This window comes from Orcinus orca, chromosome 17, assembly GCF_937001465.1.
Source record: "Orcinus orca chromosome 17, mOrcOrc1.1, whole genome shotgun sequence".
In the NCBI taxonomy this organism is placed as follows: Eukaryota; Metazoa; Chordata; class Mammalia; order Artiodactyla; family Delphinidae; genus Orcinus; species Orcinus orca.
In genome coordinates, this window is record NC_064575.1 from 39,475,037 (window position 1) to 39,497,724 (window position 22,688).

At 37.1% G+C, this 22,688-nt stretch overlaps 1 long non-coding RNA gene across 3 annotated transcripts in view; it reads right to left on the reverse strand.

Annotated features, from left to right (window-relative positions):
- Nucleotides 1-9,462: 9,462 nt before the first annotated feature.
- LOC125961634 (uncharacterized) overlaps nucleotides 9,463-22,688 on the reverse strand; it is a 71,776-nt gene continuing 58,550 nt past the window's right edge. For 2 of the 3 annotated variants that reach the window (XR_007472583.1, XR_007472585.1), the window contains exons 3-6: nucleotides 22,594-22,647; nucleotides 20,055-20,190; nucleotides 19,695-19,800; nucleotides 9,463-10,054 (exon numbers count right to left, since the gene is read on the reverse strand). This is a non-coding gene — a long non-coding RNA (uncharacterized LOC125961634). The remainder of the gene's footprint in view (nucleotides 10,055-19,694; nucleotides 19,801-20,054; nucleotides 20,191-22,593; nucleotides 22,648-22,688) is intronic. The other variant, XR_007472584.1, reaches the window with a different exon arrangement.

Sequence of the window (22,688 nt, forward strand, 5' to 3'; positions counted from 1 at the left end):
TTGTAAAACAATTGTACTCCAATAAAGATGTTTAAAAAAATACATTGTTGTGCTTGCAACCATGAGAAAATCATTGCAGCTGGAAAGATAAGCGACAGATAGGTGCAAACCCTGCTTGGTTGTCATAATAGGACCCCAAATTTCTCACCAACAGGAACTGCAATGTTAGCCTGTCTGTGAGAAAGACATGTATTTCTTCAATATTTCATGAAAATATTATCGATATTTTTAGGCATGATCATTACAGTCAAAATTAAATTCAAAAAAAAGAGAGAAAGATAAGGATAAAGATTAAAAAAATTACGAACGCTTTTTATTTTAGAGTGGACGTGACGTACAAAGCAGGTACTATAGCAGTTAACTGATACTTATAACTCTAAGACCATTCAGGATATATGAGGAATGATGGGAAATAGGCATAGGCAAATGTTTGGCAAAGATGTTTCTTCAAATTCTCTGCCTCCAAACTGATGATTCCTCCCCTGTGAAGACATTGTTTACATGCAAAGCCAGAGGTCATAACAAAGGTCAACCGTGTGCCGTGCAGTTATTCAGATTTTATATTCTTTCTCGCTCAGTAGCAATACCACTGGCTGGATATAGGGATAGAAATGTGCCTGAGGTTTTGATTGACAGGTTTGGAGCTTGGTTTCCCTTGAGGAATTCTCTTCCTATAAGTCTTTGTTTTCCTGGCATTTTACACATTATACCATAATGCTCATCAGAAAATTCATATCAGATCTAACTACTGGCACTTGACTGTAAAGTTTTATATTTAAAAGATGCTGTTTGGCTGTTTACAATATACAAATGCCAGTTTATTTCTCTGGGAAGGGTCACAGAGAAAAAAACAGCAATTTTCTTTCACTGACATCAGGGGAAACTGCTTCCTGCTAGATCAATGCATAAAAATTCAGTTTTAATGACTTTGTAGTACCTTAGCCTTGACATCTGTATATTTAGAAATGAGTGTGCAAAACCTTCAGCATTTTATAAATGAAAAGAAAAAAGTGATTTAATTATGAGTAGTGTATACAATATTATGATTATTATTGCTAGAGATAATAACACCAAGAGATGGTCCAAAGACAAATGAATACATATTTTTCCAATTTTTATGTTAATAAGGTAATTTAAGTAAATTCAAACCTGGTATTCTCTGCAGAGCAGTACATTATTCTCTATACACACAAATAATTATGAAAGGATTAGTCAGTTGTAGGAATTTACTACGTATAGTATTCTGCCTTGATTTATCATTCAATGAAGTATTAAAAGGCAGCTTATGGAGAAAGGAATATTTCAAATTATGGACTTATAAATACTCTGCAAACCATTGCTTTTGATGAACTGATTTCCTGATCAGAGCAATCTTGTATAAATTTTGATCATTTTATATTTTTTCCATCTGTATTTCTTTCAAGTTCAAGTCTGGATAGCTTGAGTTTGTTGCTTGTCCCCCATTAAATTGCCTGAACTCTATCTCAAAGCCCGAACCATGCTTATGTTACATAACACCCAAGGGGAAATGTGTTTCCTGTGGGGACTCAGTTAAAAAGATGCCTTTTCCACATAAAGATCTTTAATATTTCTGAAATCACATTTTCCCTGAATGTGAAAATCTGCTTTCCATTACACTCTAATGGTAAAAGTTTTTGCATGGGCATCTGTGGTCCAAAGGTTGCCTCAGCAGGGTCACATACAGTCTCTCAAAGTAAACCTGAGGAGCCGCTCACGAGGCCGGCCCACCAAGCCACCCTCCGCAGAGGCAGTAGCAAGCTGGGCTGATCAACCACCGGCACAGATCAAACCACCAGCATAGGAGTTCTCACTGCGCTGCAGCACTTCTTAGCAAATGGTTTGTAAGTAAGTCCACATTCCCAAAGACAACACATTGAAAAATGTATATGTTTAGGAGTGAAAGGTGAAGAAAAGAAAGCCAGTACATGAGGTACCTAGAGCTGTCAAATGCATAGAGCAGAAGGAAGGAGAGTGGTTTGCAGAGGTTGGAATCAGGAGGGAAGAAGGGAGAAATATTGTTGACCGGGTACAAGACGGGACGCTGAAAAGAAATCTGGAGATGGATAGTGGTGACATGCACAACCATGTGCAAACTTTATGTTATATACATCTCGCCACAATTTTTTTTAAAGACTTGTTAAAAACAACAAAAAAGAAGAAAGCAAATAAGAGATAGTCATAATGATTGCACTCGATCAACTGCTTAATTTGTATCTTACCCAAATCTAAAATGTTATTCTTTTGTTTTTCATAATTGTCCAAGTTGGTTCCCCTTCTGAGGTGAGAAAAATAGTGAATTTGCTAATGATTTCTCTCATAGGCATCTATATCTTCTGCATTTTTGAGAACATTTTACAAGTCCCTAAGTTGCTCGCACAACCCTCAGACACTGTGATGCTTCAGGCCCTAGAGAAGGATGTTAAGTGTCTACCATGTTTGCGGTCTCAAGGTACCATTCCTTATAAAAGCTCAGGAAATAGCTAGGTGGCTTGCAGAACTAACCACCATGACGGTTCTCTCTGGTTGAGGGGTTGGCACTTTAATTTCCTATGGTGACAGTTTCCTTTGCTGAGAGCTGCAAGGTGTCAGGACCTATGGTTTCTAAAACCTGGAGGACTGGGCTATGGCATATGCAGTGGAAATGCTGCTCCACAATCCAGATAAGTAGACCCACTTCTTCCTGAGTGACGTTAGCTGTCTACACCACAAATGGAGCCATTGAAAAAGTTAGATATTATCTGAACTCATTAATATTGTGCTATGAAGTTTGTTACTAGGCAATTATGATTAAAACAGACAAATCTTCAGTCTCTTGAAAACTATGCTTAATGACACTTGCAAGTAGAAATTTGTTTCTTCTATTTATGGACAAATATTAAAACCAGACCTTCTGATTTTCAAAGAAAATCAGCCATAATGCAATCACACATATGTAAATATTAAACATATACATAAACCAGAAAGACAATTCATGTTTGATTGTGGCAGGAATGGATTATGATTCTTTTGTAATCTTTCCTTGGAAAAAATGATTATCCAAAGAATAAATTCACAAGTTCTAATTTTAGTTCCTCTTCATCATCAAGAGAAAAGGTGATTAACTATTTAGCATTCAGAGCTCCCTATGGCGTAGTTATCATGCCCATTACTAAATGAGGAAAAATCACTCAGAAGGATTAAATAAAATTGCCTAAGCACAGCTAGACAGGAGCACAAACAGGATTCACGCTTGTGTCCGACTTAAAACATATTCTCTTTTACTTCCTTATGTTTCCTCTCAATCAATAATTATTAAGATTGTATTATATGAAGGATACTGTAAAGGGCCTTCATAGGCTAGAAACAAACATAAGCTCCTGTCTTTCTGTGGATTAACTGATAGAGCAAATGTACTGATATAGTGATGCAGTCTTTATATATGTAGAAGAGGCCTGATCATTAAGACTAGAATGTTCCAGGGAAGTCTTCAAGTGAAACTAGGAAAGGAGCAGGTGAATAACTCCTGACTGGAGAGAGCATGTTCATAGCTGAGCAGGTCAGAGAGCTGCTGCCTTGCATCCTTCAGAATCATCACAGACACAAGAAACACAATCTTACATGGAGTGGATAATAAGTAGATAGTTATTGAATTAATGGACAAGAGGACTAATTAATAAAGTCATTTGGCTGGAGTAAAAGCTTTATGTAGAAAAATAAAAGCAAAGATAAAATTAGGAGGATAAAGAAAGGGAGCATGTAGAATGGTTTCACGGCAAGAATATGGGCTTTGAACTCTATCCTCTAGAAAATGGGAGAGGTCACATAAATGGGATGATAAAAGACAGAGTGGATATGTTGTCTAGGAAGAATTGGAAGGGGAGAGATTGGTGAGAAATAGACAATAGCCCAGGTGTGAGATAATGAGAACCTGGGCTGGGGGGATGGGCAGTGGGGAATGGACAGGATTATCTTTACTTGTGAATAATGGAAACCTATTTCAAGAATAAGTATGGCAAATATATTCCAACAAAATGGATAAATCACTGTTAACAAATTTCTCTTACAATTGAAGATAAAAAAAAAATACTGGTGTGAATAAATTTATTTAAATTTTAAGATGTATATTTTAAAGCAGTTTCATTATTTGACTGATATTTACCATTCAAATAATTAGTTGTCCATATCATTTTGCCTATACAATAACTCATACCCAATCTGCTGACAAAAGCTTATGGAGTCTACACTGAAAAACTGCATCAGCCTTTTCAATTAATTTAATAAGGCACTTGCTCTTCACATTTTAAAGAAAAAAATATAACAAAACCCTAGCCCAAGAAAATAATCTTTTGCTTGGGCATTTGTAAAATAAAAATTAAAAAAAAATAATGAACATCTTTTGGCTTTCTCTAACTCTTTTTTACTTTGAAAGAGAACAATAAGAAAAGTCCAGAATTGTAAGTTCATCCATTATTTGGACTGAATATAATTTCATCCTTAAGTGAGTATTGTTATTAATCCTGGCCTCCTACTATAATCAAAATAAAGCATATTGGTTACCTGCTAGGAGTCAAGTCTGACGCCACAGTACAAGTGCACTGGATTGTTCTTTGGGGCACCCAGGGTAAACTAACACCCAAAAGTCATCCCAAGTTGCCCTTCAAAATCACTTGCAGCTATTCGTTATTTAATCCCCACAGCAATGCTTTGGGACAAAGGTCAGGATCTCTTTGTAGGCAACCAGGTGGCTGAGGCAAGTGACACAAATGTCAGAGTTTTAGGGCTTCATCCAGCAGCTCAATTTTCATCTCTCTGTTTATTAGACCAAAGTAATAAGGCTTAACCCAACTATGTATTCAAAATGCATCATCTTAAAAGATAGATGTCTTGACTGCAATAAATTTTTTTAAAACCAAAAAATAAATAAAGTGATGTTTCATACAGCTGGGGAGTTTGAGTTTATAGAAAAGTATTTGTTAACACAATAGCGATCTTAGCATTAAGAGCTTATATTTCTTAAAAGCTCTTCAGAGCTTAGAATACTCACCAATACACTGGGACGGATCGCGTATAAACGAGCCTACTTCCTACTTTGTTCATCTTTTGTTTTAAATGTTAATCCACAAAAGAAGCAGAGTGAAGTGTTTTCTATGAGAAAAGTATAAAAGCTGAGTTTATGAATATAAAAAATAAAGACTAGTATAACAACCAGCCCTGAAATAATGGGAAATGGACTGCTGTCAAAAGAACAAGAAAAAAATTAGGAGAAAAGACTGGATTTTTCTACTTTTGATGTCAAAAGGAAAGGGCTGCTTATTTTCATCTGTTTACCCCTGGACTCACCTCTCCCCAGATACGTCGATTCTGAGTTTGAATATTAAATGTCTATCAATGTAGTAGAAATAATGAGATCTATTTGTCTATCTATTTATCTGTCTGTACATATACATTTATATTCAAAACATACTATCATTTGATACAATCATTTTTTGAAATGTCAGTGTTTCATTTTATATAAAAAGAGATACAAAAAATTAAGTGAGTAAATTAAAGAAGGGTCAGAAATAATGTGACACAATAATAGTGACACAAAGGACCCCTGGGAGCCATAAAGAACCTTTATCTGTTTCTAAGAAGCCTGCGGCTTGGTTATTTAAGATAAATACTTGTCTCTGCTCTCTTGATCTGCACGTTCACAAAGCAATAGACTGGGAAGCAACACGCCAACTATCAAGTTCTTTCTTTGCTGCTTAGTAACAGTATACCTTTTGCACAGCCATTGAAATTTTCTGTACCTCAGTTTAGTCATAGGGAAAATCATGCTATAAACTTTCATTTGTCTTCTATCTTTAAGAGTAAGGGAGAATAAACTAAAATTAAAGAGATTTTTCTTTTCTTAAGTTGAATTCAGGAATTTTTCTCATAGCTAATAAATATATTTTCAAGCACAAAGGCCAAACTCCAATGGCAAACACATTATCTAACCTTGTATGCATTGTCAGATATTTCCAAGGAGAAATGCAAGCATGTGTGTCTACTGTGTGTGTGTGTGTGTGAGCGTGCATCTGTGGTATTTGTCCACACCGACATATACCTGTGAATACAAACTAATATTACAGCATATTGAATACTACAGGAGTAAAAAAATCTATACCTCTCATATAAATATTAAGTGTCTTAATTCTATGGGATATTCTATTGGGCTTATAAAATGTATAAGATGTAAATCACAGAATTTCTCGAAATGCAATAGTTCTAATTTGAAAGTGGTTAAAGTCAAAACTTTACAAATGGGCCTGGTCTTACTCTACAACAAATGGATTACGCAAAGACATTTAAGCTCATAGCCTAAGGGTATAATCATCCTATTGAGAATAATATCTTTTTAAAGTTAACTGTCCATGACTTGATCTATTTAGCATTGGGAGGAGAGATAAATTAGGAGTTTGGGATTAATATATACACACTACTATATGTAAAATAGATTACCAAAAAGGATCTACTGTATAACACAGGAAACTCTACTCAATATTTTGTAATAACCTATAAGGGAAAAGAATCTAAAATATATATAGATAGATAGATATAGATATAGATATAGATATATGTATAACTGAATCACTTTGCTGTACACCTGAAACTAACACAACATTGTAAATCAAATGTACTTCAATAAGAAAAAAAGATATAGAGGTGTCTGTCCCATCACATATTGTGAGTTTTACAGCGTTACAGAATCCTGGGTGGTGCCAGGGCCTAGCGGGCAGAGTCACAATAATTTCCGAATTACTTAGATTTGAAAGTCCAGAAATTCTATTAAGTCAAATTCTATTAAGTCATTGAAACTAAGCCTGCTTGCCTTAGTTTCAATGCCAACTCTGACACTTTCTGACCAAGTGCCTTGGACAAGTTATTTAATATTTCTGTACCTTGGAAGTCCTTGGTCACTATTGAAAAGGAGATGACAGTAGTCTTTACCTCATAAAGTTTGAATCTTCTATGTGTTCAGGAAAAAAAATCACTAGCACAGAGGAAGCGTGTGAAGAATGTCTGATGTCTGTTTTTCCACTGAGTGTCCTTCAACAGCCTCTGGACAGTCCTGAGAACAAATAGCTAAAGCTCTTCTCTTTGATGTTGTGTTGTATGGACACTACTTTCTACCTCTTTAGTCTGTAGTTTTCTGTGACAAGCTGAGACTTGATAAGATTTCCAGGGCTTTATTTTTCTCCACTTGTGATGAGGGAATTAACTCATTTGATAAAAGTTTACTGAATAAATACTATGTGCCTGAAACTATGGTAGGTACTGTGGATGTATGAATGCTGTATCAGGTGAAGTTACATGCTACAAAGAAAAACTGCAAAAGTTAGGGAGTGTCAGTTTTCCAATGAGTTAACATTTGAGAAGAGACCTACAGGAAGAGAGTGAATAATCCATGGGCGTATTTGAGCCCTGAGTGTTTGAAGGAAAAATAACAGTAAGTGCAAATACCCTGTAGCAAAGTCATGCTTGGTGTGTAGGGCATTGCAGAAGCCAGTATGTCTAGAGCAAAATGAGGAAAGAAGAATGATTGTGAAGCTCCAAGACATGGGATCATGCAGGCTTTTGTAAGAAATGTGGCTTTTACTCTCAGCGCATTGAGAGCATTGAAGAACTGGAGTAGAGAAATATCATCAAACATGGTTTACAAAAAGTGTCTTTGATGTGTTGCAAATAGATTGAAAGAGGGCAAGAGCCAATGCAATTAGAAGGCTGTTGCAATAATCCAGGCAAGAAATGATAATATCTTGGATGAGGATAGCAATGATTAAGATGGTAAAAGAATTTGTATTCTGAGTATACAGTCCTTAGGGACAGAAACAAGGGTGTTTGTTCATAGACAGGATATGGGTTTGAGAGAAACAAGGAGGTTATGGACAACTGCAGTGTTTTTGGTATGAGTATAAGGGAGGATGGAGTTGACTTTAATGAGCTGGCAAAATTGTGGGATGGGTGGGGTTTGGGGAATCAGAGAGAATCAGAAATCTCACTGTGAATTTGTTTAAATGTGAGATGACTATTAGATACTTAGTGGGAGTATCAAGGAAGCAGTGAGGTACACTGTCAAGATTTGGTTACTCTGGGAATAAGATCCAAGGGGTAGACTCATCATTGTCATGATGTTTTGGATGTGCCCATGACTTTCATACATTGACAACATACTGCTGGTCATTTGTCTCGTACAAGTTAGCATGATGATAAATAACAGAAATACCTTTATGTCCACCCCATCCAACAAGGCATCAATAGAGTTATAAGAGATCATCTCTGAAAGTATGATGGGCAGCTGCATGGTGTGAAGCAAAGGGACAGCCTTACCAATTCTTGGTACCACTTTCCACCACCTCTCCACATTTAGACATTGTTTGCCTTACATTGTATCTCTGAATCCACAGCTCATTGAATTTCAATCTCAAACACAATAAGATGTATGGAGTGATTACTGACTCCAAGCAGAAGGAAAAAAATGACAAGTTTTGACTATTCAGTTTAGTTAGAATAGTAAGTGAAGTATGAATGAAGTATTTTAAACTACATACTACAAGATGAAGTATTTTAAACTACATACATTTTGTCCGTCTAAATGTGTTTCTTCCATTACCAGTTCTTACTTTTTTCCTCTGACCTACCTTTGCTTTTAATGTTTTTCTAGTATGTTTTAAGTACATTTAACTATATGGGAATGGAACTGTGTTTCCTCCTGAGAATTCTGATGCCTCATTAGCTGGGTTGATTTCATACACTGCATTAATGTGCTTGTTATTACAAACTATAAGATAAAAGCATGTTTTCGTTTTTATTTAAAAGTTCTTTCTAAATATATACACACATTCATATGCAGCACCTGCAAGCATTAGAATTGCTACACTTCGTATTTCATACATTTTCCTTTTTTCTGGTGTACCTGTTCTTTGTCTCATTTCATTCTATACCATTTATTTTTAATTAAGGATTCCTCTTTCTACTCTAGATGGCTGACTCTAAATTCTTCAACTTTTCAAAACCCACTGAACATTTACTAGTACACTGGGATCCATTCTTTGGAATGTTTCTAAAACAAGGCATGTTCTATGCACCAAATCAAAATACGCATGCCACTGTCCCTGTACCTCCAAACCTGTTTCTGATTACTGATCAAAATTCCCCTGTTCTTCATTAAAGGCTGAGATTCTTTTTAAATGCTTATTTATGGCTGCCTGGTCCACAGGGGCAGACTATGGATTTAATTGCCTACAGCACCAAATCTCTTTTAACATTTGGCCAACTGAGCATTAGGTACCTTGTTGGCTGGGGGGCAACAGGTTCCTACTTAGTGTTTGGAGAAGGTAGCCTCAATCCAATATTCTTCATTTATTTCCAAGAACTATTAACGCTAATGAGCATTACATCCACACATCAAGAAAAGATACAAAATAGAGTCACTGCTTCTCAGACTTCATTAAGCTCGGTATTGCTTTATTCAAGGGGCAGGTGTCTAATTTTACAATGTTCCGTAAAGACAGATGAAAACAAATACACTGTAATTATTAAAAAGTATTGCTTACCTCTTTAGTTGGTAGCCCCTATTCAGATACAGCTGTGAGTTTGAAAAGATACTTCTTGGGGTTACAGGAAGAGATAATTAAGTGTGCTACAACAGAAAGCAATTCATTAAATGACAATTAATTTTATTTTCTCCTGATACAAGTAAAACAAGCAGGTGTCCACATTAATTTTGTATCTTCTTTTGTGACTGCAACATACCACACAAGGTTTTCACTTAAATTTAACTTTTGTTACATGATTCATATTATATTGCTTGCTGTATGTGTTTAAATGCTTTAAGCTCTGCATCTACAATATAAAACTTAAAAAAAGCTTTTCCTCTTGGAAATGTCAGAGTTTTTTTTCCCCCCTAAATCCAGAGTATGTTTTCAAGGTCTCTTCTAAAATGATAACCTTCATATGAGTCACAGGAAGCTAAGAACATCTCTAGATTAGTCTGGCTTCAGTGAGGTTAAACGCAGCAACAGTATGCCTACGAAGAGATACGATAAGCAGTTATAATGGGTATCACTGAATACAGCACCAAATATAAATCAAAACTAACAAATGCCCTCCCCCACAAACGCTCTCAAGTTCAGTTCCTTGAATTTAATTATTATAGCAAATGGTAATATAACAAGAGTGTCTACTGTCAGGAAAAAAAAATGTTTAAAACAGATGTGAACCATACAAAGCATATGTAAAACACATGTGATCCACAGCGAGGTCACAGGACCCACTGACAGAACACATGTGGAGTATGTGAACCACATATGGACACATGTTGCAAAATCACGTTTCTGTTCAATGCCGAGACTCATATCGTATTCTAAAGAAATCAGGGGCTCTTAAATAAACTTTGTACTTCTTAAGGTAAATGGATACATTTTTGTTTAAAATCCCTTAGTGTAGGCAGACAAGGGTCCTCAAATCTAATACTGGGCTTGAAAGTACTCAAATCCTTGTTTCACTCCTGTTTTCCTATCCCAGGGTGATTCAGTTGATTATTCTCAGGGAATGAAGATTTCTTCCTTGCGCACAGCTAATTCTTTGAGGATGCCATAGCTTATAATGAAACCTAAGCAAACAGAGCCTAAGTGTGTGAACTAGGAGGAACTGTGGTTTGAATGGGCTTTTTCTTTCCTAAAACACTCAAACTAGCAAGGCATTGCTGCCTTATCTTATGTATCTGGAATAGAATTAAAATCTTCTATACTTACAAAAAATCATCAGCATAAAAATTCCAGAATAACATTTATTTTATATTATAATTTGGGGGAATAAAATATTAACCATATAATTTAAAGTGAATATGAAAAGTCTCATATATACATGGAAATAAGCACAAGTATATCATTTTCTAATGTGAAAACAGTAACAGTGCCTTATGCATAGGCATTAATTTAATTAGACTCAATATATTATTTCATTTGGTCCTCCTCACAGCCCTGAAGAAATGTAGTGCAACTAGAATTCAGTAAGGCAACTACATGGTATTTAAAAAGAACCTAAGAGAGTGGCATGAACATATATACACCACCAAATGTAAAATAGATAGCTAGTGGGAAGCAGCCGCATAGCACAGGAAGATCAGCTCGGTGCTTTGTGACCACCTAGAGGGTGGGATAGGGAGGGTGGGAGGGAGAGGCAAGATCCCCGGGGATATATGTATATGTATAGCTGATCCACTTTGTTATACAGCAGAAACTAACACACCATTGTAAAGCAATTATACTCCAATAAAGATGTTAAAAAAAAAAGAACCTAAGATATAAGAACAAATGAGAGAAGTAAAAATTCTTCTCCCTGAGCTGTTAAACTGTGGCTTCCAACAAGTGATACACTTTTTTTGAGGTTCAGTTTTTAATACAGAAACATGGGGATTATACAATTGCTAACTTAATATGCTTGTTGTAAATTACCCAACTATTATATGCAAAATCATATTGTAAATGCAAAGATATTACATGTATAGGTGTTAGCTATTTCCGCTGACAATTTACATATGAGAAACACTGAGATTCAGAAAGGTAAGCTGATTGTCACATGACTAGTAATTAGTAGGCCTAAGATAAGAAAATAGATAGTTTTGCTTAAGAGTCCCCCATTCTCTTCCAAAAGGCAAAGCTAAGCAGAATATATTTCTCATTAACAGGACATTCATTCTACTTCTACCTCAATAGACAAGCATTGATATCACAGATAATCATTATTATAATAATGCCACATTCACATTTATAGCATTTTACATTTTCAATGTAAAGCATGATCCAGTGAGCATTTGTCTCTTCCATTTCAGGGAAATTACCTCCTTTCTAAACATTACTAAATTAAGGTTCTAAGAACACAGTAAATAGGTTGCTTGAATTTGTATGCTTGTTAAGAAACAACATTAAGAATCTAATTCAAGAGATGAAATTCGAAGTCCAGTAATTATTTTCCATTAAACTAAAATTTTAAATATATAATTGGCAGGCTCTCAATATTGTGTTTTTATATAATTATATCCAAAACAGTGTTTCTATTGATGCTGCTATTAAAAATGAGTGTATGATGGAAGAAAATCATGGCATTAAGGAGGAGAAATTTTACCACTGAATGAAATGAAAGATTTTACTTTCTTATTGATTTTGGCAAAATGCAGTAGACTATCCAGCATGGCCTGAAAAGACAGAGCTCCAAGTTGCTTACTGATTTCAGATGTATCCGTTACCTACTGTTTATCGTTGTTTTTGAAAGTGTCATTCTATTATACCTTAAGATTTTAAAAATATGTTTCTTAGTTACATTTTTTAGCTGTAATTTCTTTGTTAGCATGACTTTCCCCTTTAAACCTGGCTCACTGCCATCCACACTTCAAGACAGAATTCTGATATCACTTCTGTGAACCCTTCCTGGAGGATCCTAGACAGAATTGTTTCCATCTTTCCATTGTACTTGCTGCATTGTGTTACAGTCTATTGTTTGCATGTCTATGTTTTATCTCTGCTAGTCTGAAAATTCCTCAAGAGTGGAGTCATTATTTTTATTAACTTTGTATCCACAGTGCTTTGTAAAGCTATTTAAAATGGCAATTCTGAGGAAGTAGAAAATAAGTGAATGAATGAATGAATAATATATTGCTGCTTTTCCTTTTTGGAATTAGTTGACTTAGAGGCTTACACACTCAGTTCAGGTGCAATGTCTTGGCCAGCCACATACCGTACTAAACTATTTCCACCCTAAAAGAAAATATTATAATTCAAATAGCCACTGGAGTTTTGTTCATTCCTATTAAATTGTCTATTTATGAAACATCCCTTCAAATAATCAGCGAAGTAGTGTGCCTCTTCTTTTAGATGATTCTATATTACACGTATTATAATTTTTCATGAGACACTCCCCCTGACACTAGAAAGAATCTTTATGTCAGACTAACATAGAGAATTGTAGACAATATCACTAAACTGGGTCTGGAATTATTTTTCTGGATTTTGACACTAGATTATACACACACTTTTATCATACGCTGCATCTCCATTGGAAATACAAAAAAAAGGGGTAATCTTTTGTCATTCCAATTTGCCACCAGCCATTGACATTTCTCTATTAGAGATGTGGAGCTGAAAATGTGAGTCTCACCCCTTTTTGTCTTATCTTAATGAACCACAAGGAATGAGAATCACTCAATATTTTGGCTGTACACTCTCTACCATGTGCAAGGCAGACACAGTGTCAGCCAGCCCTCCAAAGGGTATGCAGATCTCGCATGCTTTCACATTTGATCAATACAAATCTGACAGTCTGCTACTTAGTTTCTTTCAAGGCTGAGTCTCACACATGAAAACAGGAGTAAGGTTCTCAACTCAATCAAAACTGATTGTTCTATTCCTCTCTTCCCATCTAATCCTCTACCCATCTACGCACATCCACGAGACACAAATATGACAAATATGTTTTAAAACCCTTTCTTGTATGTAAGGTGAGGTCCAAACTACTTTTGTACACAGACATGGTTTGTTCAATCTAGACTCTTACCTATCTCATCATGGTTACCTTTAACCACTTTTTTTCTGCCCCTTGTTATTCACCTTTATTCTCCAGCCACATGAAGTTCTTACAGCTTTTGAAACGTGATATCTACGTGATTTGCCTGACTTGTCCTATCTCTACCTCTGCTTGTAAAAATTCTTACTGATCCTTCAAAAATCAACTGAAATATCATAGAATATCTTCCTTTTCATGCTTTCAGAGGACCTTTTACTACTCCTCTGGAAGAAATTGTCACTTTGTAATAAAATTATTTGCTTATGCACCCTATTTTGCACAAGATTGGTGAATTTATGAAGGTAATATCATATGCATATTTCCTATACCTCTACATTCACCCACTGGTTAAAATAGTATATGGTAAGAGCTTGAAAGATTAAAAGAAGCAATGGAGGGGAGGGAGTAGATGATCTTATTTCAAAAGGAGCCATTAATGCACACATCTCAAAACAGGCTTCGAAATCAAATATAGAATTTGTCCTTCTTAATCTTTAGGGATTCTTTTTTAGATAAGGATGCACCTGAAGACAAGGAATATACTGTGGATTCTGAATGTCTGTTTCCATCTTATAAAGCAGCTGCTTATAGAGCATCTTATAGAGCAGTTTCCCCTTATAGAGGGGTTTTAGGTATCCCGGTTACTGCAACAGTTAATGATTCTTAACTTCTATTTTTATTATGACATGATCAGCTCCCAATATTAGACCAACTACTAAAGCCAATAATACTTGTATTTATCATTTTTCTTTGTGTTCTTTATTATCAAAGCTGATTTATCACTGAATTTTGGTTTCCTTATGCAATCAGGAGGGTGGACCCCATGAACACATCTTGGGATGATATCAGCCAAATGTAGCATAACATGCAGTCACATCACGTATCTAATAAAAAAAGAAAAATCAGGGGCTTCCCTGGTGGCGCAGTGGTTGAGAGTCTGCCTGTCTATGCAGGGGACACGGGTTTGTGCCCCGGTCCGTGAAGACCCCACATGCTGCGGAGCGGCTGGGCCCGTGAGCCATGGCCGCTGAGCCTGCGCGTCCAGAGCCTGTGCTCCGCAACGGGAGACGCCACAACAGTGAGAGGCCCGTGTACCACAAAAAAAAAAAAAAAAAAGAAAAATCAATACTGAGCACGTGAAATATACAAGTTGCCCTGGAAAAGAGTAACTGTCGGAACAACTGTGAGATCTTAATTAGTATAAGGAAATCTTGAAGAACACTTACGAATAGTTAAAGATTTATTTGTGTTATGGTTTTCTAATGATGTGGATGCAAAATATAGTGTGAATGTGAAACAGTTTTGATCTCTGAGGACCTCGCAAAGATAGGACTATCCTCCTAAAGAGACAGAATAGTGTGTAATCTCCATACTGCGTGTTACATCTCAAGAGAACTTTCCAATGTGCCCAAAATAACACATGCATACATACATACACACATACACACACACACAAACACACACACACACACATATACACACTCACTTGGACACTCCCTTTATTTCTGAAAGTCACTTTGAGGTTTTAGTTTAAGCCAAATAGGCTAAGTGCATTTCTTAAAATCTCAAAAGCCCAGAGGAGAAGTGACCTTTAGTCCCTGGAAGGATGAATGAATTTATGTTTCAGAGACAATTCTGCTTAGGGAGCAGGGCTGAGAAAGGGCATAACAGGGATGGAGGAAGAACAGGTGAGTGGCAACTCCGTGTACCTCTATGTAGACCAGGTGGCACGTCACCTTTGTCACAGTTTTGTCGTTGGTAGAAGGAGCACTCTCCTCTATTTAGAATTATCAACCCTGAGAATAACAGGAGAATAGAAAATATCACAGTCAAAAAGTCTTTTCTCCAAATCTTCCCAGCAAGAAGCTGGGGGATAATGATTTTCATACAAGTCCTATAGGTGTTACAGAATTAAATCTTCTTTCAATGTGTCATTCTTTCTCTTATGGTGACTAACTGCCCTCTTTCTTGACTGAAAACAAATATTTATGGCCCTTCCATTACTAACAGAAATATTTTTAAATTACAAATACAGCTCTACTAATGGTCTGTTGAAGGCCATACCACATGCCAGTATAATAAAATTTCCATTTTAAGTCAAATAAGACTTGTTAGAATGTGAGAAAGTTGTATTTCTCATGATGGCATACAAAACAATTTATTATTAATCATCAGTTGCTACAGAACGAAGATCACAGAAGAAAATGATTTATTATAGGGGTAATATATTTGGTTTTATTTTTTTCTTCTTGTTAGTTTTTCTGATGGCGCCCCTTACCAAGGGGCATCTAAAAATGTCTTTTCACTACTGAGAGTGGTACTATTCTTATTTACTTATTAACAATTTTACAAAGTTAAGTGAACATGGGAAAGTATTGTTTTAAAGCAATTTGTGACAGAAACTTTTGTCCTTACACTATTCAATGAGCTTAATCCATTTGGTTTATCTCTCTCAAAAGAAAATGCATGTCTTTGGGTATTTGGAAACTGTGTCTAGAAATTGCCTTGTGTTTAATTTTTTTTATTTTCTTTTAAAACTATCTATAAAACTTATCATGTGATTTAATTTCACTGGAATTTATTTGTGAAGAAATACCAGACTTCTTAAAACAAACCTGAACTCCCTTTTCTCCAACACACACACACACAGAAACACACACATTTGATAATATAAACTTTTTGATTTTGAAATCTACTCTGTTATAAATCAAAGTACACTGAATAGTGCACAGAGTGAAGTAGGTCAGAAAGAGAAAAACAAATACCGTATGCTAACATATATATGGAATCTAAAAAAAAAAAAAAGGTTCTGAAAAACCTAGGGGCAGGACAGGAAGAAGACACAGATGTAGAGAATGGACTTGAGGACGCGGGGAGGGGGAAGGGTAAGCTGGGATGAAGTGAGAGAGTGGCATTTACATACATGCACTACCAAATGTAAAATAGATAGCTAGTGGGAAGCAGCCGCATAGCACAGGGAGATCAGCTAGGCGCTTTGTGACCACCTAGAGGGGTGGGATAGGGAGTGTGGGAGGGAGAAGCAAGAAGGAGGGGATATGGGGATATAAATATACACATCGCTGATCCACTTTGTTATGCAGCAGAAACTAATACCACAATGTAAAGCAATTATACTCCAATAAAGATGTTAAAAAAAAAAACTACATGTGCATTTAATTGTGCCTCAAATGTGAGACTTGTCCCCCACACACACACCTAAGTCTGCTGCCCTATATTGTGAAATACATAAACAAAAGATTTAAATCACTTAGACTATATCTGGCCTTGTATCTACATTGTTGCACAACACATTCCTAAAACCAGGAAACACTAGTTTGTGAAAACACCGCTTGTTGTAGTATTGTTGCCTTTTAATAACCTCGGCAGTCTTCAAAGGATGTTCATTGGGTCTAAAATTAAAATTGATTCACTTGGCTAAAGTCTGTTCTCTTGGAACACACTGGAGTGTTCCTGATGCCTGTGTGTATATCTAAACCTATTTATAATGTAAGAGGATGAGCACGCAGCAACAGAAGTTTTATCTTGATATCATTTGATGCTACCATGGTTTGTTCAAAAGTATTCTCATAAAAGAAGTTGCAAGAATTATTTTCAGGACCGTGCATGGAAATGAGGCACATAATTCTGACTACAGTAGTGGGAGTGGTGTGTTTAATTCCACCCACACACCCTTATTAACTGAAAGCATTATTTCCAAGCTGCAAGACTTCAAAATCCTGGTTCCAGCAGCTATGCTGTCTGCCAGTATCCCAAAAAACTTTATTTCCCTAAGGTTTCCACAGTATGACATATTTGGATCATGTTCAGTTCTTACCTTCCCCTGTGTACATTTGTTTCGTGTATTTTAATTGTTCTCTTATCTGCACATAGATATTAATTCCAGAATGTACAAATAGGCACCATTGTGATTTCCCCACCACACTTTATATGATAACATCACTTATGAATGCTATTTACAAGTTTCCAGGCAGACGTGGGGTTGATCTAAACTTGTGGGACAACAGCATGCAGATATCTGCTTTCAGTTTGTGTGCATGTTTCCCCCTGTTATTTTCCCTTTTTTATGACTGTATTAATTGTTAGCAGAAGTCTCTATGCAATGACTGAGCAATCCAGCAATGGAATGTAGCAGGTGAGAAATTATTGTTTTGCTTCATCTGAGAAACCTGTCGATACAGCCTAATTCTTATGTCTTGGGACATTTGTGTAGTGATTCGCCACTTAATTCTCAGCATGTGGGCACTAGCTGACCACCGGGACATGAACTGTCCTAACATTGATGTTTTATCGACCCATTTGACACGATACTTGCAGAAATGATGAATCAAAAACTAACCCATCACTAAGGGAAACGGGACATGTGGGAATTGGTATGTTGCACCTCACTGAGTCTTAAGGCATTAAGGCTAAGGATTAATCCAAAGAGGCCGTGAAGGGCATCAAAGCCATACCCTAGCCTCATGCCTCAGTGAGTTAGCAGCAGAATGGGCCCTGCGGTCTAATCCAGAGCATTGACTTACTATTTGGTCAGGTTTATTTCCATAAATTTCTTTTGACACACAATGCGATACTTCTTTCATTGAAAAAGAGAAGTTTAAAAAAGTATAAATAAAATTACTAACCACTTAAGAATATGGTTTCAAAGGATATGAATAAAAGCCATAATTTTTAAAGCCTGTAACCATGAGTAATCTAGGCTGAAAGACCCTGACAGAGTTACAGTGAGACCAACACTGAGGCTTTGAATGTAGTCAATTAAAGGAGATGGCATGGGTCTTTAGACTGAGATAAAGTGTAACGTGAACTAGTCGATGAAGAAATAACATGACAAGGAAATGCCTCTGAACCCTTCCTAGTGCAACATAATTGCTACTGTCACCTCTGCAAACAGTTCAGGTGAATATACAACTTTCCACTGATCTAGAAAATGGATGGAATATTCAGTTTCTCTCTCTCTCTCTCTTTCTCTCTCTCTCCCTCTCTCTCTCTCTCTCTTTTACATGTTACCAATTGTTTTAATCCTAATTGCATTTTAGAAACATCCAAGAAAGTTTTAAAAATACTAATGCCTAGACTCATCCAGAGAAATTGAGGCAGAGTCTCTAGAGGTGTGGTTGAGGCATGGGTATTTTTAAAACTCTCCATGTGACACCAATGAGTATCCAAACTTGAGAGAATTTTGGAGGTTCTAATCAATAGCTTACTCAGTGTAAACAGCAGCGTGAGATACATGAGTATGTTATGTATCTATGAACAAATTCCCAGAGTAGATTACAAGCTCCCCCCAAATAATTTGTTCCGTAGTAATATTAAACAGTCACTGCAAACTGCTTAGTAACTGTTTGGGGTTTTTATTTTGCCTTCTTTCGTTTTCCTTTTCTTCTCAACCAAATCAGAGGGAAAATCCCTTATGCTTTCTAAAAACAAGAAAAAACCAGATTGATTGACAATACTACACTTATGTGTACATTTATTTATAGGGAAATGTTTCTGCATTATGCTACTAAGTGACAAATGATTGTCCACACGGGTCAATCTTCTTTCCTTTATAGAATACAACTCTCAGCATCCATCTATAGAGTCAACTGCTATCTTCACTCACTGTTAAAATAAAGAGTCCTTCTTTTTCTTGCCTCTGTCCATACAGGCTGGCTACATTTACTTAGTACAAAAGATGAAAATATAGTAATGTAGCAAGAGCAATAAATGATGGCTGCTAATCTTTGGCCTCATGCACACTCCCACAAATGTTCACTCAGAAAGTGTTTAAGAAATGTTTCCTGAGTGCCATCAGGTGCATAAGAGAAGATCATGTTGGATTCCCTGGAGCTGCTCCATAAATTTATACTCTGAGTAATTTTGCATTTGTGGAAAGCAGATGGTAAGAAGGGATCAGACTTGCAAGAGATCTGTTAACACCTAGGAGCTTGAGAAAGAAAGGAGAACCTTCAAAACATGATGTAGATCTGATATCCATGGAAGGACAGAGGAAAGGAAGGTAGAATGAATAAGAAGAGTCTCAGACTACATTGCAGTTCCAAGAAAGGTTTGGCAAAGCCAATGGGGCATCCTAGAGCCAAACTCACCTGTTGGGGCAGTCTTGTATTCACAGGAATGGCCCGCTTTCTTGGCCACACCAGGCTCTGTCCTGTGCTGGTAATAGTAACTGGAGCCATCAGTCAATCATGATCCCTGTAATAGGAGATCTGAGTGTCATGTTTCTAAGGTTACCCCAGTCCATCCCTGTGCTACATATATCTATTTCTCCATGATGCTTGGTGGCTCAGCTCCACCATGGTTCCTATGGGCTTATCTTCCCAAAGAGAACCTTAAAAGCGGAAGGTTAGTGAGATGAATAACAGTCCCTCTCTTTGCAAGTGGTCTCAGGGCTACAACTGGTACTCATCCTTGCCCTTTCTCCAGTACCAGTTCTAAATACAACTGACCTGATAAAATGGACCAGAGATCATCTGAATGTGCAGAAGTTGCACTACAGGAAAGGAACTTTGAAAGGATGAGACTTGGAGCTTATGTAGGGTGGCTGGCACTTCTGATGTTCCTCCTCTCTGAGAGGTGGAGCAACTGAGAGAGAGAGAGAAAGAGATGAGAGACTTGGACTGTACAGCATAAACAAGTCCCCTTTATGCTGCTTCTAACTGTAATCAAATGGCTCTGCTCTGGGGGAGATAAAAAAGTGGAGTCCAGATTTATTACATTAGAATGCAAGCAAATGGCACTTGAGCAATGCATAATCTGTAATTCCCAAAGCCTGTTTACCATCCAATTATCCTTCCAGTGATCCCCAACCTTTTTGGCACTAGGGACCGGTTTCGTGGAGGGCCATTTTTCCACGGATGGGGGGGGGGGGTCAGGCAGTAATGCGAGCGATGGGGAGATGGGGAGATGGGAAGAGCAGATGAAGCTTCGCTCCTGCTGTGAGGCCTGGTTCCTAACAGCTGCGGACCAATACCAGTCCATGGCCCGGGGGTTGGAGACCCCTGCTTTACACAGATTTCTAGTAATCTTTGCTTGGAAAGCTGTGACACTGCAGAAAAATGGAACTATTCACAAAGCCTTGTTTCGCACCATCACTTCATCTTGACAAGGTGACTCAAACTTTCATTTCTGAGGTTCTGAGCTCTTGTCAATTAGACAGCTCTTAGGCCAAGTCTTCAGAGTATGTTTGGACACTATTACCATGGGTCCAGGGAGTATCAAGGGGTGTTCAAGTATGTCACCTGTGTTCCATATGGTTTCCTCCTTGACTGCATATTGTAAAAACAGCCCTAATCCCTCTTACTGATCAAGATTGATTACTCCTACCATTATGGTGACTTTTCTGTACACCTACTGATCGTCCCAATTTTCCTGGAACTACTGGGGACATGGTGCCATATAAAGCATGTGCTCTGATTTAGTGCAAACACTACATCTGGAAGGACAGCATTCTGTCCATTCAGAGTTTGCCTCCAAGGTGGTGATTTATCCATGTCTTTAGAAAGCCATTCTAAAGCCAGAAATTGTGTTTCCAAGTCAATGGGTCATGACTTAGCCAGTCTTAAACTCCAGACTCCTTGATCAACACCATTAAAATCCAATTCCAGGGTTGCTTCCTTGACTCCTTCTTGTACTCACTAGCTATTTTTGCAATTTCTCCAATATGTAATCTCTTTTCTCTTTTATCAGACCTTGTACATCCTTAGCCAAGTTATGCTGAGATTTAAACTAGTCCTCAGCTTGTGGGCCAGCAAAAGTGGTATTGGAAGCTACTGAAAGGTCACAAGTCCCTTATGGTAGACAAGCTTTTGCAACGTCTTCCAAAAGGAGAAGTGCTAGCTTTGGATGAAAAAATGTGGGACATCTCTTTAAACTCATAGTGTTCAGGAGTCTGCAGAGTCATATTCTCAGACATTCCTCCAGAAGTTCCATCCCTACTTTCAGGTTCAAAGGTGTTAAGATCTGCCTTGTCAGGGTATTCAAATATCTCTTGATCTCCACTCTGACAGATCTTTGGTATACTGCTCAGCCTTTACTGTTGGAGGTAAGGGCTGTTTTGTAAGTTACTAAAGAGGTCTCTAACTGCTTGCTAATTGCCCTTTGTTTCTCATTATCCCTCCACAAAGAGTCAATACAGATTAGCAGTAACAAACAACTCTGCTCTATTTATAGTCATAGTTCCCACCATATCTTACAAACGCCAGAATCACTTATAACTTCAAGGATATTTCCCTCCACAAGTTTATTTCCCTGCATCTTAAACAGGGAAATATTTAGTTAGTGGGTAATCATCTTGTGTTTGGAACTGTCTATGCCCCAAAACTAGTCAGAATGATGTACTTTTCACCAGCACAGTAGATAGTGAATCAATCTCAAATCCTCACTTTACCACCAGTTTTCTTGAACTATTCTATTTTCCATTTACATTAGTGTGGGTTCTCCAAGATGCTGAAGTCAATATGGGATTAGAGATGAAAGTGGGATGGAGGGGCAGCAGAAGAAAGGGGAAAGAATCTTCAGCTTATGATATAAATATCAATCTCGTGTAAGAAAATGGTGATTGGAATGAAGGTTATTGTAGGACATGTCGCAGATTACAGTACAATTTGAAGAATGCTGGGGTTGGGTAGCTGAGTGCTCTCAAGACAAAGTTGTGTCTTGGAAGAGCCCTGCTTTTCACTGAAATGGGTCCACCTTAGGACTTCCTCTGTGCTCGGTCATTGGCTAGGAACAGGACATAGAATATATGGTCTCAGTGTTAGTGCAGTGGTGAATCCACAGGGGCAGCAACTAGTATCATTGGACAGTTATGTTCCTCAGAGCATGAGATCTGACTGGTCTATTTTCATAAACACCTCTACATGTAAGTCTAAGTAAATTGTATTCAGGTAGGTTCCTGTTACCAAAACCAAAGAAGGAAATTCAAAAGGTGCCAAGTAGACCCTAATATTGATTTATACAGGAGAACTCCATGGGAAATCAACTTACCTCTTGCACTGAGAAGAATCAACACCATCTCTTGGTGAGACTTCTGGGATCACACTTAAAAAAGAGAGAGAAAGAGAAGAATTTCACTTGACACA